Source organism: Sceloporus undulatus, chromosome 3 (assembly GCF_019175285.1).
Source record: "Sceloporus undulatus isolate JIND9_A2432 ecotype Alabama chromosome 3, SceUnd_v1.1, whole genome shotgun sequence".
Classification (NCBI taxonomy): Eukaryota; Metazoa; Chordata; class Lepidosauria; order Squamata; family Phrynosomatidae; genus Sceloporus; species Sceloporus undulatus.
Genome location: NC_056524.1, coordinates 49,501,212 through 49,513,810, shown reverse-complemented (window position 1 = coordinate 49,513,810; position 12,599 = coordinate 49,501,212).

The following is a 12,599-nucleotide window of genomic DNA, read 5'->3' as shown; positions in this document are numbered from 1 at the left end:
CAGTTCAGGTCAAAGGCAGGGCACGAACGGAGCTCCCATCAGGCACCTTCCCCCTTTTTTTATTTTTTAAAATTATTTTTTACAAAATATGCACATGTTTTTTTTTCTTGAGGCAGATATATAGATGCATAGAAAATGGCTAGCTGCTTGTTCACTTTCCCTTCTATTTGCTGGCTTTCAGCAAAGGGGAAATGTTGCAAATGGGCTAGACTTTTTTTCCTTTGCGAATCAATCCTACAATTCAAATGTTACATTTGTTGCTCTTGTAAATTAGGCAATTGGCAAAACGATACATGCTTTTGCTACTGTCTCTTCAGAGGTAGCCCTGAATTGCTTTTAAAAGCAAAAAAGAATGCATGACAATCGCATCCTTTTCTGGCATTTCTGAGGTGAGGAATTTATTATTATTATTATTATTATTATTATTATTATTATTATTATTATTACATGTGTAAGAGGCATTCTGGGGTGGCGAGGAGTAGGGGATACAGGATGCATTAACTTGCATTTGGGGGTTGAAAATGGGGCCAAGGGCAGATCATAACCTGCACTGACCCAAATGCCCACTCGGGCAAAAAGAAGCGCCAGGTCGGGCGTTGTCCTTTCGCGGCCCGCGATGAGGTAGCGAGCCCGGCCGGACTCGCGACAGTCATAGGCGCCGCGACACGTCTTGGAGCTGGGCGTCCATACGTAAAGATGGCGGCGACCATGTAGAAGGGGCAACCGCCATCTTGTACGGAGAGGATACTACTGGTGAGGGGTGCGGACGCAACACCCTTCCGACCCGATACGTAGCCTATACGTAACTAAAAATGTTGGGTGTATCCCCCATAGAACATAGAAGAGTAATAGGTTGGAAGACTACAAGGGACATCCAGTCCAACCCCCTGCCAGGCAGGAAATCCAAATCAAAGCAGCCCCAACAGATGGCCAGCCAGCCCGGCTAGACCTCCAAGGAAGAGAATCCCTACACCTCGGAGGAAGTAGTGTGTTCCACTGTCGAACTCCTTACTGTCAGGAAGATTTTCCTAATGATTGAAGGTGGATCTCGTTTTTCTGGGAGCGTGCAAAATCCGGTGTGTCCAGGTCCTGGGCTCTGAGCAGCAGAAAACAAGCTTGCTCCCTCCTCAATATGACACCTGTATTTAATCAGATGCAGGAAAATCGGACGCTCCATCTTTGGATGACATCAGGGGTTGTTAATGTCACCTGTTCATCTCCGAAAAATAGTTTCAGACTGTCTGAATGTGGTTTAAGAATTGGGGAAAACAGCTTGTCAGTGGAAGCATTGCCACTCCCCTAGGAAAGTCGAGAAGGCAAAAATAACAAGTCCAAAAGAAAATGCAGTGGCTTTTCAGAATGTGTTAGATCTGATGGTAGTAGGCAATAAATAAGGAGGATACTTGAAACTGTTTAGTCAGAATTTGAACTTGTGCCAAAAAAGAATATAAAGCGAATATTAAGAATAACCAAAAATTAGAAGAAAAGTCAAGAAAAGAGTTGCTCTGCTTCTCTTTACTGTTAATTCAGCCAAACCTGACAAGTACAGAAGATGACCAGCAGGAGTGAACATTAGCAACAGCATTTACAAGGCAATTCCCATTTATATGAAATTCACACTAGTAATTGATCAAATGAATAATCACATAATAGCAATGAATAACTTTTTGATAGCACGAATTTTCAGTTCATGTTATTAAGAGATCTGAAAGTCTCCATGCATCTTATTCTAGAATATCTAATTGTAAATATGTTCTGTATAATTTCAATAACTGAGTTTCTTGGATACTTTTCCAATTTTACAAAAAATTCAAAATATCTTCTTCTTTAACATTTTTTAATTGTTATTTATTAAAACCTCAACTGACCTTCTTCTTAAATATAGCCAAGCTGTGTGAACAAGCTGAATAAACAATGAAACTATGCCAAACATCAACTTATAAATTTTATTAAAATGGTAGTTAAAGATATAGTTTGATTAAAGAAAATAAAACAAGATAAAAAGTAATCAAACAAAATTTTCCCCCTAAAATGTCGGGCAAATTGCAAGGGCTTTGATGTCAGCAATAAATTCTAAGATTAACAACCAATTGAGCCTCTTGCCATTGGCTATAAGACGGAGAGATCCTGTTTTTGTAGTACAAAAACCCTCTCAAAACGTCTTTCCTCTTTTCTATCTCATTTAAAAGGCTTTTTTTCCATTGTACAAATCAAGTATGGGAAAAACTTTTTGGCAAGACCTGTACTACCACCTTTTGATGCCCTTTAAACTAACCTTTTCAACTGCAAGTTGCTCATTTCAAATTTAGGAATACAAAATTAGGTATTGGAAAATCAGGTCCTGCATGCAGGAATGTGAAAATTTATTTCATTGAAGATTCTCTTCTCTCTCTCTCTCTCACACTCCACACACACACACCACCACACACACACGTTAAAACTTTTTTCATATTCTGAATGGAACAACGATCTAGATTATTTTTTTAAAGTTAATGTGACGTGAGGTGGGACAGATATCAACAAGCACTAGAGCTTGACATACTGATTTCTAAAAAATCTAGTGCTGGATTCACAAACCTATTCATGTTTAATTAAAGTTAACATGTTTTTGTTTTTCCCTGAAAGGTTCCCTCATTGTTAAGGCAAAGTGACAATTGAACCTCTTCTATTCTCAAGAAATAGTGAACAGAAGCTTGACCTTTTTTCAAACTTCACCATGCAAGGATTCCTCATCAGCCAGTTTTGTTTTTTTTTTTAAAACCAATCTTGCTGAGCTCTGCATATTGAATTGGCTGGTACAAATGGATAGACCTTTCAACCACATTTTAAAGTATATTACCAAAAATCCTCAAAATTTCCTCATATCCAAAAAAAATTGGGGGGGGGGCCAAGGAATTACAAAAGTTACAAAAGTGAACACTGAGAAGGAAATTTATACAGTACTTACAATGCTACATATTTGCACACGTAACACAGGAAAAACAAACCCCCCAAACCTCTTCTGCTTAGATTAATAGGTGAAGTAATAGAAAACCTTATCCTAAGCAGATATATCCCACCCAGGACTTAATTCCAAATAAATACTAAAATCCTAAGTCACAGACACCACTGAGAAGCCGGCAAGATGAGTGGTTTGTTGTGAGTATTGGACTATATCTCTCCTCCTAGACAACAGGATCAATCCCCAATCCCGATCAGACCAGGAAAATTCCAATGGTGAACCTTTGGCAAGTCACACCTCTCTTCACCCTCCACCCCAAGGAGGACAATACACAACTCGCGGAACAATTCAATGCCAAGAAAACCAACCTCATCGGTTCAATTAAGATGGAAATGAACTTGAAGGCAACCATGACAAACAACAACAACAACAAATGTAAGTAAATTTGAGCCATCAAAGGAATTGACTAACCATTTCCTGGAATTCTGCTTGACCAATCTAAATTCAAATAAATTTTGCAGAAAAAAACATCATACTGACTTATACCATTAACACAGAAAAAAAGTAACTGCACTCCTTGTTTGTGTGTGCGCGCACACACACCAAGCCCTAGAATTGCCAAAAAACCCAAATATATTATTTTGCTGACACTCATAAATACTTTAGTATAAACACACTCCCCAGTTATGATCTGGTAAAGTAATCCTTTGCTTGCTTGCTTCCTACTCATAATCTGTCGAATGCCAAGATGAGCTTTGCTGACTCAGTTTTCCACCTGGTCCAGAGCTACTTTTGGAAACAATGGGCAAATACATTCATCACTTCTACTGTCACCACCCTATTCAGAAAAACATAACCATAACTCCTTGCCTTTTTACCTTTAACTTCCTTTCCTCACTTTTCATTCACATCTAGCTCTGCACCTCGATCCTCAACAAACAAGCCAAGAAAAACAGCAATCTACTCTTAAAGACATTTTGACAGAATATACACTGGCAGGCTCAGAAGTTTTCCTGTCTGCACTTAAAGCCAACAGATCAAGTAGTAAATTCAGCAAGATAGTTTCTCTTTCCCCCTATCTGAGATGCTTTTATCAAAACAAAGCAGCTCAAAATAAGGAGCTGTGACGACTGACAATCAGAGCCAGCCAGATCTATAAAAACGTAAAATTCTGCATACAAATTACAGAAACTCCACCTGGCCACTTGGCTAGTGGCTATGTTTCTTATGGTTTTCTAGGAAGTGTTATATTCAACCAAGCTAATCTCCCCACCACCATTATCACCCCCCAACCTTTTTAAGTCTCACTGTTATTCAGAATACAGTTACCATTACCAACAACACCCATCACCCAAGAAACTCCACTCCACCTACACCGACCCTACCCACCCAACCATCAACCCAACACCCCCACGAAATCATAACGCAATCCCCAGCTATAACAATTTTCGGGATACAAAAAAATCCCATAATTCTTTCTTCCTTAAATGTTTTTTTTTTTTTTTCTTTACGAAAACCTTTTGCTTCACCTATTTTAACACGAATTCCTTTTCCCCATTACCCTATCCAATCGCTTACAATCTTTTCTTACGAAAGCCCCAAACAATGATTTTTCGTACCCCGACACCACTTAATCAGATTTTTTTAAAAAATTTTCAAATATCCATCAAAATACTAATTCCACAAATAACAGTGTTTACTTTCTGCCCTCAAAATAGCCCAGCAACTAGTAATTAAAACCTAAATAAAAATCCTTGGGAGACAGGGATTAAAAATTAAATTACATGAAATACATTTGAACAAAGTGTCTGTAAAATCAACTGTCTACATTGACATGATAGTCATTGCAAATACAGTAAAGAAAGCCATAAAACAGCCATATAAAATGCATGAGAGCATTTAAAAAGTGTGTCACTCATGTGGCCTCATGCCACAGGGTGAGTAAAACATGTTTCTGTGCATTTTGTACGAGGCCACACCACCACGTGTTTAAAACAATTTAATCAGCAATTTTTCATTAGGTAAACTTTTCATGGAGTTTTTGCAACAATTGCCAAAAGTTATTCTGGGCATATGCCCAAGTGTGGAGTAGGTGGTAGCACATGGCCCAGCTCCAACACAGATGTTCCCAATCAACAGCAACAGAATGATTTAACAACAAAACAACCATATCACTAGAGCAAATAAGTATTTTGATGCAAGGAAGGTTGGTAACAGTTACATTTAGAGGGGACTTTAACTTTCCAAATTATCCAGCAGATTGGGGACACTGGGAAAAAAAAAAAAATTCTGAGTTATAGATGAAAAAAATAACTTTCCAAAGCTTTACATTCCCAGATGTTCCCCTCATATACGAAATAGCACTATGACATCACCCCAAACTAATGATTAGATATGGAGAGGCACTAGAATGCTAGGTGACAACTAGCAACAATGGTCCCATGGCCGTGTTTGAAAACTACAATGTGGCCAGATTCATTCAGTGTATTCCTAATGTATATAAACAAGCAATAAAGATTAGTCTCAGATAAGTTAGCTGCCACCTAGTTTTATTTCATTATCCATACATTAAAATAGCCACTGTGCTCAATGGTAAACATGAAAACTTCCACTGTCCAATGAGGTGAAAGAATCCATGCATGTCCATGGGTCTGAAATTTAACAGATGCTCTGCAAGGTATGGCTTTCCCAAAATAATTTTAGCACCCCTGGAACAGTCCCTTTAAGGCTAGAATAAGGCTGTGTACCACACACTCCAAATTAATTAAGTTTGACACTCTACTGGTGCACACTTAAGTGTAAATCTCAACTACTGCATAGTCTGGTGCTAAATTAATGCACTACATCTATTTTCTTTAACAGCGCCTTTTTCCTTCTGAACCATTAAAGTTTTTTTCACTCTATTCACGTTAACATCACTGTAGATTATGTCCAGTGAGGCCTGAATTTTGCTTGTTATAGAAAAGATGTGGTGGGCAAAAAATGCTCCCTATCAAAAGTACTGATATTAAATTCTGGAAAGACACTGTGTTAAAGTACATCTACCATAATAATCATGCTATGATAACTATTAAAGTACAATGCTATGCAACTAGATAATTAATGGTATTTTGTTTTGTTGTTTTGTTGTAGTGCCTCACATTGAATCTTACCCTGCCACCCCGCTGATGAGACACCTCCAAGACCCCCTCTTCCTCATACTGCAATTGCCCGTTCCGCAAACCCATACTCATACCACTAGAGACTCCATACCATTTAACATGCAGTCTTCTTACTCTTTTTCGACTATCCCTCATACTTTTCCTAGCATTATTGTTTTTTCAGTGATTTAGGTCTTTTCATGATGTGTCCAAGACACCACCTGCGTTTTGTCATCCTGGCTTCCAGGGAGATTTCAGCTGATATGCTCTAGGACCCAGTTGTTTTGTACTATTTTGGCCATCCATGGGATCCCCTCACCGCTTCTCTCTCCAGCATCATGTCTCAAATGAATTGATTTTCTTCCTGTCTTCTTTTTTAACTGTCGAGCTCTCACAATCCATAATTGTAATGGGGAAACATGGCTTGTATGTTTCTAATTTTGGTGGTGAGTTGTATACCTTTGTTTTTTAGGATTTTTTTCTAGTTCTTTCATAACTGCCCTCTCATTATTAATCTTTGTCTTCGGATTTCCTGTCCTGCAGTCCCCATTCTATCAATATTATCCCAGATATGAGAACATTTTACTGTGTCGATTCTTCATTGTCTAGTTTTGAATTTTAGTAAGTTTCCATGGTTTATTATTTTGGTTTTCTTTATATTCAACATAAGTCGCTTTTGCACTTTCTTACTTTGATCTTTCTTAGTAGTTGTTCCAGTCTTAGAGGGTTTTTTTGCTAGATTATGGTGTTGTCTGCATATCTCAGGTGCTTGATATTCCTTCCACCTATTTCACTCCTCATCTTCGTGTTCCAAGCCATTCCTTCCTTACAATATGTTCTGCTATAAGTGAACAGGTAGGGGATAAGATGCACGTGTCTGACCCTTGCAATTGGGAACAATTCTGTTTCTCTATGTTCGGTTCTGACAATAGCTCTTGTCCTGAGTACACATTTCTCATCAAGACTACAGATATTTGGCACTCCCCATGCCTTTAAGGAATTTCATAGCCTTTCATTAGACATTCAGTCAAAGGTTTTAACAATAGTCTATAAAGCACATGCGGTTTGTCTGGGGTGATGTGGAAACTCTCATTTATAGGGCCCCACCATAAGTCAGATCAACTTGATGGGCAGTTCTCAAAACAAAGCATCAGTACCTGAAAAAAAATATCATTACTTCTTATGAAGCAATTACCAAAATGTTTCAATAGAGAATAACACCTCAATCTGTAGGTTTCATTAAAATAGAAAAGTAGGAAAGAAATATCATTTGGCCAGACATCTTCTTTTATGTGCCATCCTATGTCATCATGCTGTTCTTACCTAAATATCTTGCCATTGTGAGGTGGTGCAAAAACTACTAATCTATCGACTATGGGAGAGAAGCAATGCCAGGTACTCAGATAGACGCGTGCTCTTCAATCTGACAAAATATTGTTCAGAGAATGAATCCCTGCTAAAGGCAAGCCTTTATGAGCCAGATAGAACCCTACTGGACTATTGCATACCCCTCCTCAGTTGTAGCTGTGCTACTGCCCTTTCACTCAGCACTGTTGAGAACAAGCAAACAGATCAAATGCTATCAAGTAGCCCTGCCACAGCAGAGGTAATGCCAATACCTATTTTTGGTTAAAGTACCAACGCAAGAATATCTATTTAGGGGGGAAAGAGATGATTTCTAGCAGCTGTTTCACAGTTGCGGAATTCCCTCTCGCTGGAAAGCACAAATTTCTACTGTTCAAATGCACAAATCCAATTATGAATCCATTATATGCAACCTGCTGCAGAAGTAGTTGCTTCCAAACAATCTAGAAGTATACTAAAATAGGAGACTGCAGTTCAAATGCATATCTTTGTAACCTGTGTAATATGCAAAACACGGACATACTGAACACTTTACAAAGTGGGCAGGAGACAGGAAAGGGAGTTTACTTCTCCTCATTAACTGTGAACTTATTGAAATTTTTCCGTCAACTCTTCCAAGTAGCTAGATACATCAGGGGGAAGCTTTACAGGTGCAAATAGAGGCTTCCTTTCCTGATTCAAACGGCAGCTTTTGGGATCACAGCAGAGGCCACAAGAATTAAAAATCTCTCCCCTCTCCTGATTTGCTTGGTGACACACAGACCTTTTTCTTGTTACTAATATTTATTCATTTTTATTTTTTTCATATCTCATCTTCTTTCTTCCATCCTGAAACTCAAAGTGGAATATTGGCTCCTTCCTTTGCCATACACCCAGAACTACATATTTAGACCATGAGATAGAGGGGCAAAATGAGGGTCAGAGACTAGAGAGTGAAACAGGCACCCTGTCAGTAAAATGGGGGACCCATGTCAATAGATAGAAGGCCAAGAGTAGGACAGTATTTCGGAACAGCAGACCACAGAGTCTATTACCTACAATGGCAACCAATGAGGATAGAGAGGCTCGATGTAGGTCATAGCATTTCTTGTGGACGCAATCTCCTGGCTCATGTTCCCGATTCATGTGCCTGATAACTTCCATTTGCAGACGGCACTTTTGGATTCCCTTTGTATTGATGGCCTGTTTCTTCTGCTTGAACACAAACTGACTTGATTATGCTGCTACATAATCTGTACGAGTGTGGCATCAAAACAGGAATTCTCCAGAAGAAACAATCCATTCTGGATTCTGCTTCATTTTCTACAGGGACAAAACAGCTAATGCTGTTGGGAAATGTGAGAAACAGGACTGTTTCTGTCAAGCAAAGTAATCAAATTGACAGGGGTGAAGCTGAACAATAAGCAGTCCCATGCCTGCCCACAAGGTCCAGCAAAGAAAGTCTTCTATATAAAATAGATAAAAGTGACTAACTAGATAATGTCCATAATCAATACCTGGTCTAGTGGAAGAAAAAGAGGGATGACGAAAAAATGACTGAAGGCTGGGGTGGTACAGGAAGACAGAGATTGTGGGAAAACATAAAGTACAATAAATATATATTGTGCCTAAACTGTTACAAACTGAATAACATGCAAACTATTAGTGAGTGAAGGCATGTAAAGGTTGCTCTCTAATAAATTCAGTTTCTGCTCTGTCCCAAGACAACAAACAGTTTGAGACTCTTCCATGTGGCAATAAATTTCTATAAATGGATCCTGATGTAGTTCTGGAAATTTCACCTCCAGAAGCCTCTGGAAAAGACAAAATGCAATAGTCTGTGGTAACCACAGGGGAAGAGATGATGTTTTGTGCAAAAAGCTTGCACATGATTGTCACAACATGATTGCAAATACCATTTCAAATACCCTACATTATTATCTGTATCTCATTTCCCATGGATCAGCAGTTAGTCAGTACCTTGAATCCACACATTTATTTTGCTTAAAGCTAAATTGTTTTGTGACTGCTGCAATGCTTTGAAAAGTCAAGTTTTTAAAAACAATTAGTTTAACTTCACTCTCTCTTCAAAAGCAGTGAATTGTTATCATTTGTAGTATTTAAAAGGGAACTCTTTGCTTTCTGTTTTCTCAAAGGTATTAAAATAATTTGTTTTAGTTATTAAACACACACGAAATCTGAAAGCTAAAAGTCACTGTGGTACTATCTTTCCACTTGATTTGCTGTTGTAACAACAGTCACAAACAGAACAGAGGCAGTATATTAGGCAACACTTGAACCAATTGTGTTATGCTCCACTACACCAACAATGAAGCCCCCCCCCACAGCTAAAATAGAGCAACAAAACACTGCAAAGGGCTCTTGTAGCATCTCTGAGACTAACTGTGCAAAAGATATTGCAGCATAAGCTTTTCATAGACAATCTGCTTCTTCAGATGCATAGTGTGAAACTTCCGTTAGGCTCTGTATGTACTAACATTCGCACAGCACACTCTTAATCAATAAGAATTTTGCAAAAACTGCTCAGTTCTACTTTCCTGAAGATGTATACTACTAATTGTAGACATAATCCTCAAAGAATACCAGCTAGCCTTTTAAAGGGGTGTAATGATTAATGGTTTATAACTTTTTGTAGTCCATATTGTTTTAGAAGTTGGATTATATCTAAGACACTTGAGTCCTGCTCAGGAGAAAAGCAGGATAAAATCAAATAACTGATATTAATTTTTAGTTAGAGGCAGTACAGACTGGCACTTGTGCCAGCCTGACGCATATTAGGGAAGAAAGGGATGAGTGTTCACACCTCCAAGCCCTTTTCCTACCACCGGAGCACCACTTGGCATGCCTGTTACACAGGCGTGCCAGATAATGGCCCTCGTGCCTAGTGCCCAAACAGCACTGCACAACAACAGGCATCATAACACCATGCCCAGTGGTTATGGCGGCCCTCTATGGCACAAAAATAGACTTGGGGCTTCTTTTGCTCTTTGCGCAGCCGCGGAGTCTTTGCCATGGCCTGTTTCTGGGGCTGAAAGGGGTGGCGTAGCTGCCCTTCTGTCGACCCCTTACTAACTGTGATTTTGGGGACTGAGATTAGAAAGGAATAGATGGTTTTCACTATATTTTAAGGTTCTTTTCAATATACATTTCTCCTCCAATCCACTGACATTCAGCTGGATGGCCATCTGTCGGGGATGCTTTGAGATTTGGATTTCCTGCATGGCAGGGGGTTGGACTGGATGGCCCTTGCGGTGTCTCCAACTCTATATTCTGTGATTCTATAATCCACTATACATATAAAAATAATAATGTAAATAATATGCTTAAATGTATTTAATGTATGACTTTGATTGAATTGTCCTTCAGTTAACAATAGTAGTGTACTGGGTAACAATAATCAGTTCTGGGGGATTCTGCCATCTCCTATCTTTAAACTCACAGTCACCTTCCAATCTGAAATTGCAGTCAGTCACCACTTTTGCACTTCTAATACTTCCCTTTGGTCATCCAGGCTGGACTGAGATAGCTGGGACTGATAGAAATTGGAACCACAAAAGAACTGGAGAGCTAAATTTTCTCCATCCATTTCCCTTTTAAAAAAAATAAATTTTTTGGATATTGAGTTGACATTTAAAAGCAATTGACAGAACACTCTGTTTACAACTAATCAGTTTCCCACTTACACTTCTTCAGAGAAGATGATTTTAAAAGTTGTTTGTATTACTTGTTCTACAGAGAAAACATTTAGTTCTCTCCAGCAACGGGGAACTCCAAGCCACTTTGCAGGCTCCCACAAAGATCTCATTTTCTACGCACCAGTGGGCTGAGACCCAGAGGCCATTCACATTACCTTTTACAAAACCGGTTTTGAATCATTCTTCCATGAAGCTCATATTGAGCCCAATCCATCACAATCCAGTTGAGGCTTGCACAAGGAAATGCCCCTTACCCCGGGGTATCCAGAATCGGGCTAAATCCTCGTTCTTTTCTCAAAAGATCTGGGTTCCATGAAATATGAACTTGCCCTCCGATCATGATCAGTGCAAATTCAGGGAGGGGTTAAGTCAGAGGGCGGGCAGAGGTCAGAGCACATTCCCTCCCCTCATCGGAGGGAGGGAGAGGAGGAAAGAGCCAAAGAAAAGGGGGAATCGATGCAAAGGGTGAGAGAGGATAAAAGGGAAATCAGGGTGACTTTGGGCTGCAAAGGGCTGTCAAGAGGGAGGTGGGGGAGTGGAGAAAGTGATGGAGGAGGAGGGAGGAGAAGAGGATGGAGGAGGAGGAGGGACCATGGAAAGAAGGGAGCCATGGAGGGCATCCTATAATGGAGCAGGAGAAGGAGATGAAGGACCACAGGCAGCTCAGGGAGGTGAGGTCGGAGGAAGAGGATTGCCCAGGGAAATAGGGCTGTGGGGCCAAGCTGGCGAGATGCAGGGAAATGGATGCAGCAGAAGCAGCCTCTTTTTACAATTTATGCGCATGATTTTAGGGTGCTTGCTTGTGCTAATTTCATTTCCTCTTGCCCTGGATTTATTATGATTATTAATTATTATTATTTATTTATTATTAGTGTTATATGAGGATGCTACAGTCAAGGCCTGCGCTGCATTTCCCTTTTATCCCAATTGATCCAGGGGTCAGTGGAAACGGAAAGGTCACTCTCTCTCAGCCTCAGTGGAAGCAATGGCAAAGCTCCTCTAGCAGGAGGAAAAGGGTCAGTTCATTCAGCAGGTCACAGGCAGGGCACGAACGAGCTCCCATCAGGCACTTCCCCCTTTATTTTTAAAAATTATTTTTTACATAATATGCACATGTTTTTTTTTTTCTTGAGGCAGATATATAGAGCATAGAAAATGGCTACTGCTTGTTCACTTTCCCTTCTATTTGCTGGCTTTCAGCAAAGGGGAAATGTTGCAAATGGGCAGATTTTTTTTCCTTTGCGAATCAATCCTACAATTCCAATGTTACATTTGTTGCTCTTGTAAATAGGCAATGGCAAAACGATACATGCTTTTGCTACTGTCCTTTCAGAGGTAGCCCTGAATTGCTTTAAAAGCAAAAAAGAATGCATGACAATCGCATCCTTTTCTGGCATTTCTGAGGCGAGGAATATTATTATTATTATTATTATTATTAGGTATTATTAATTATTATTA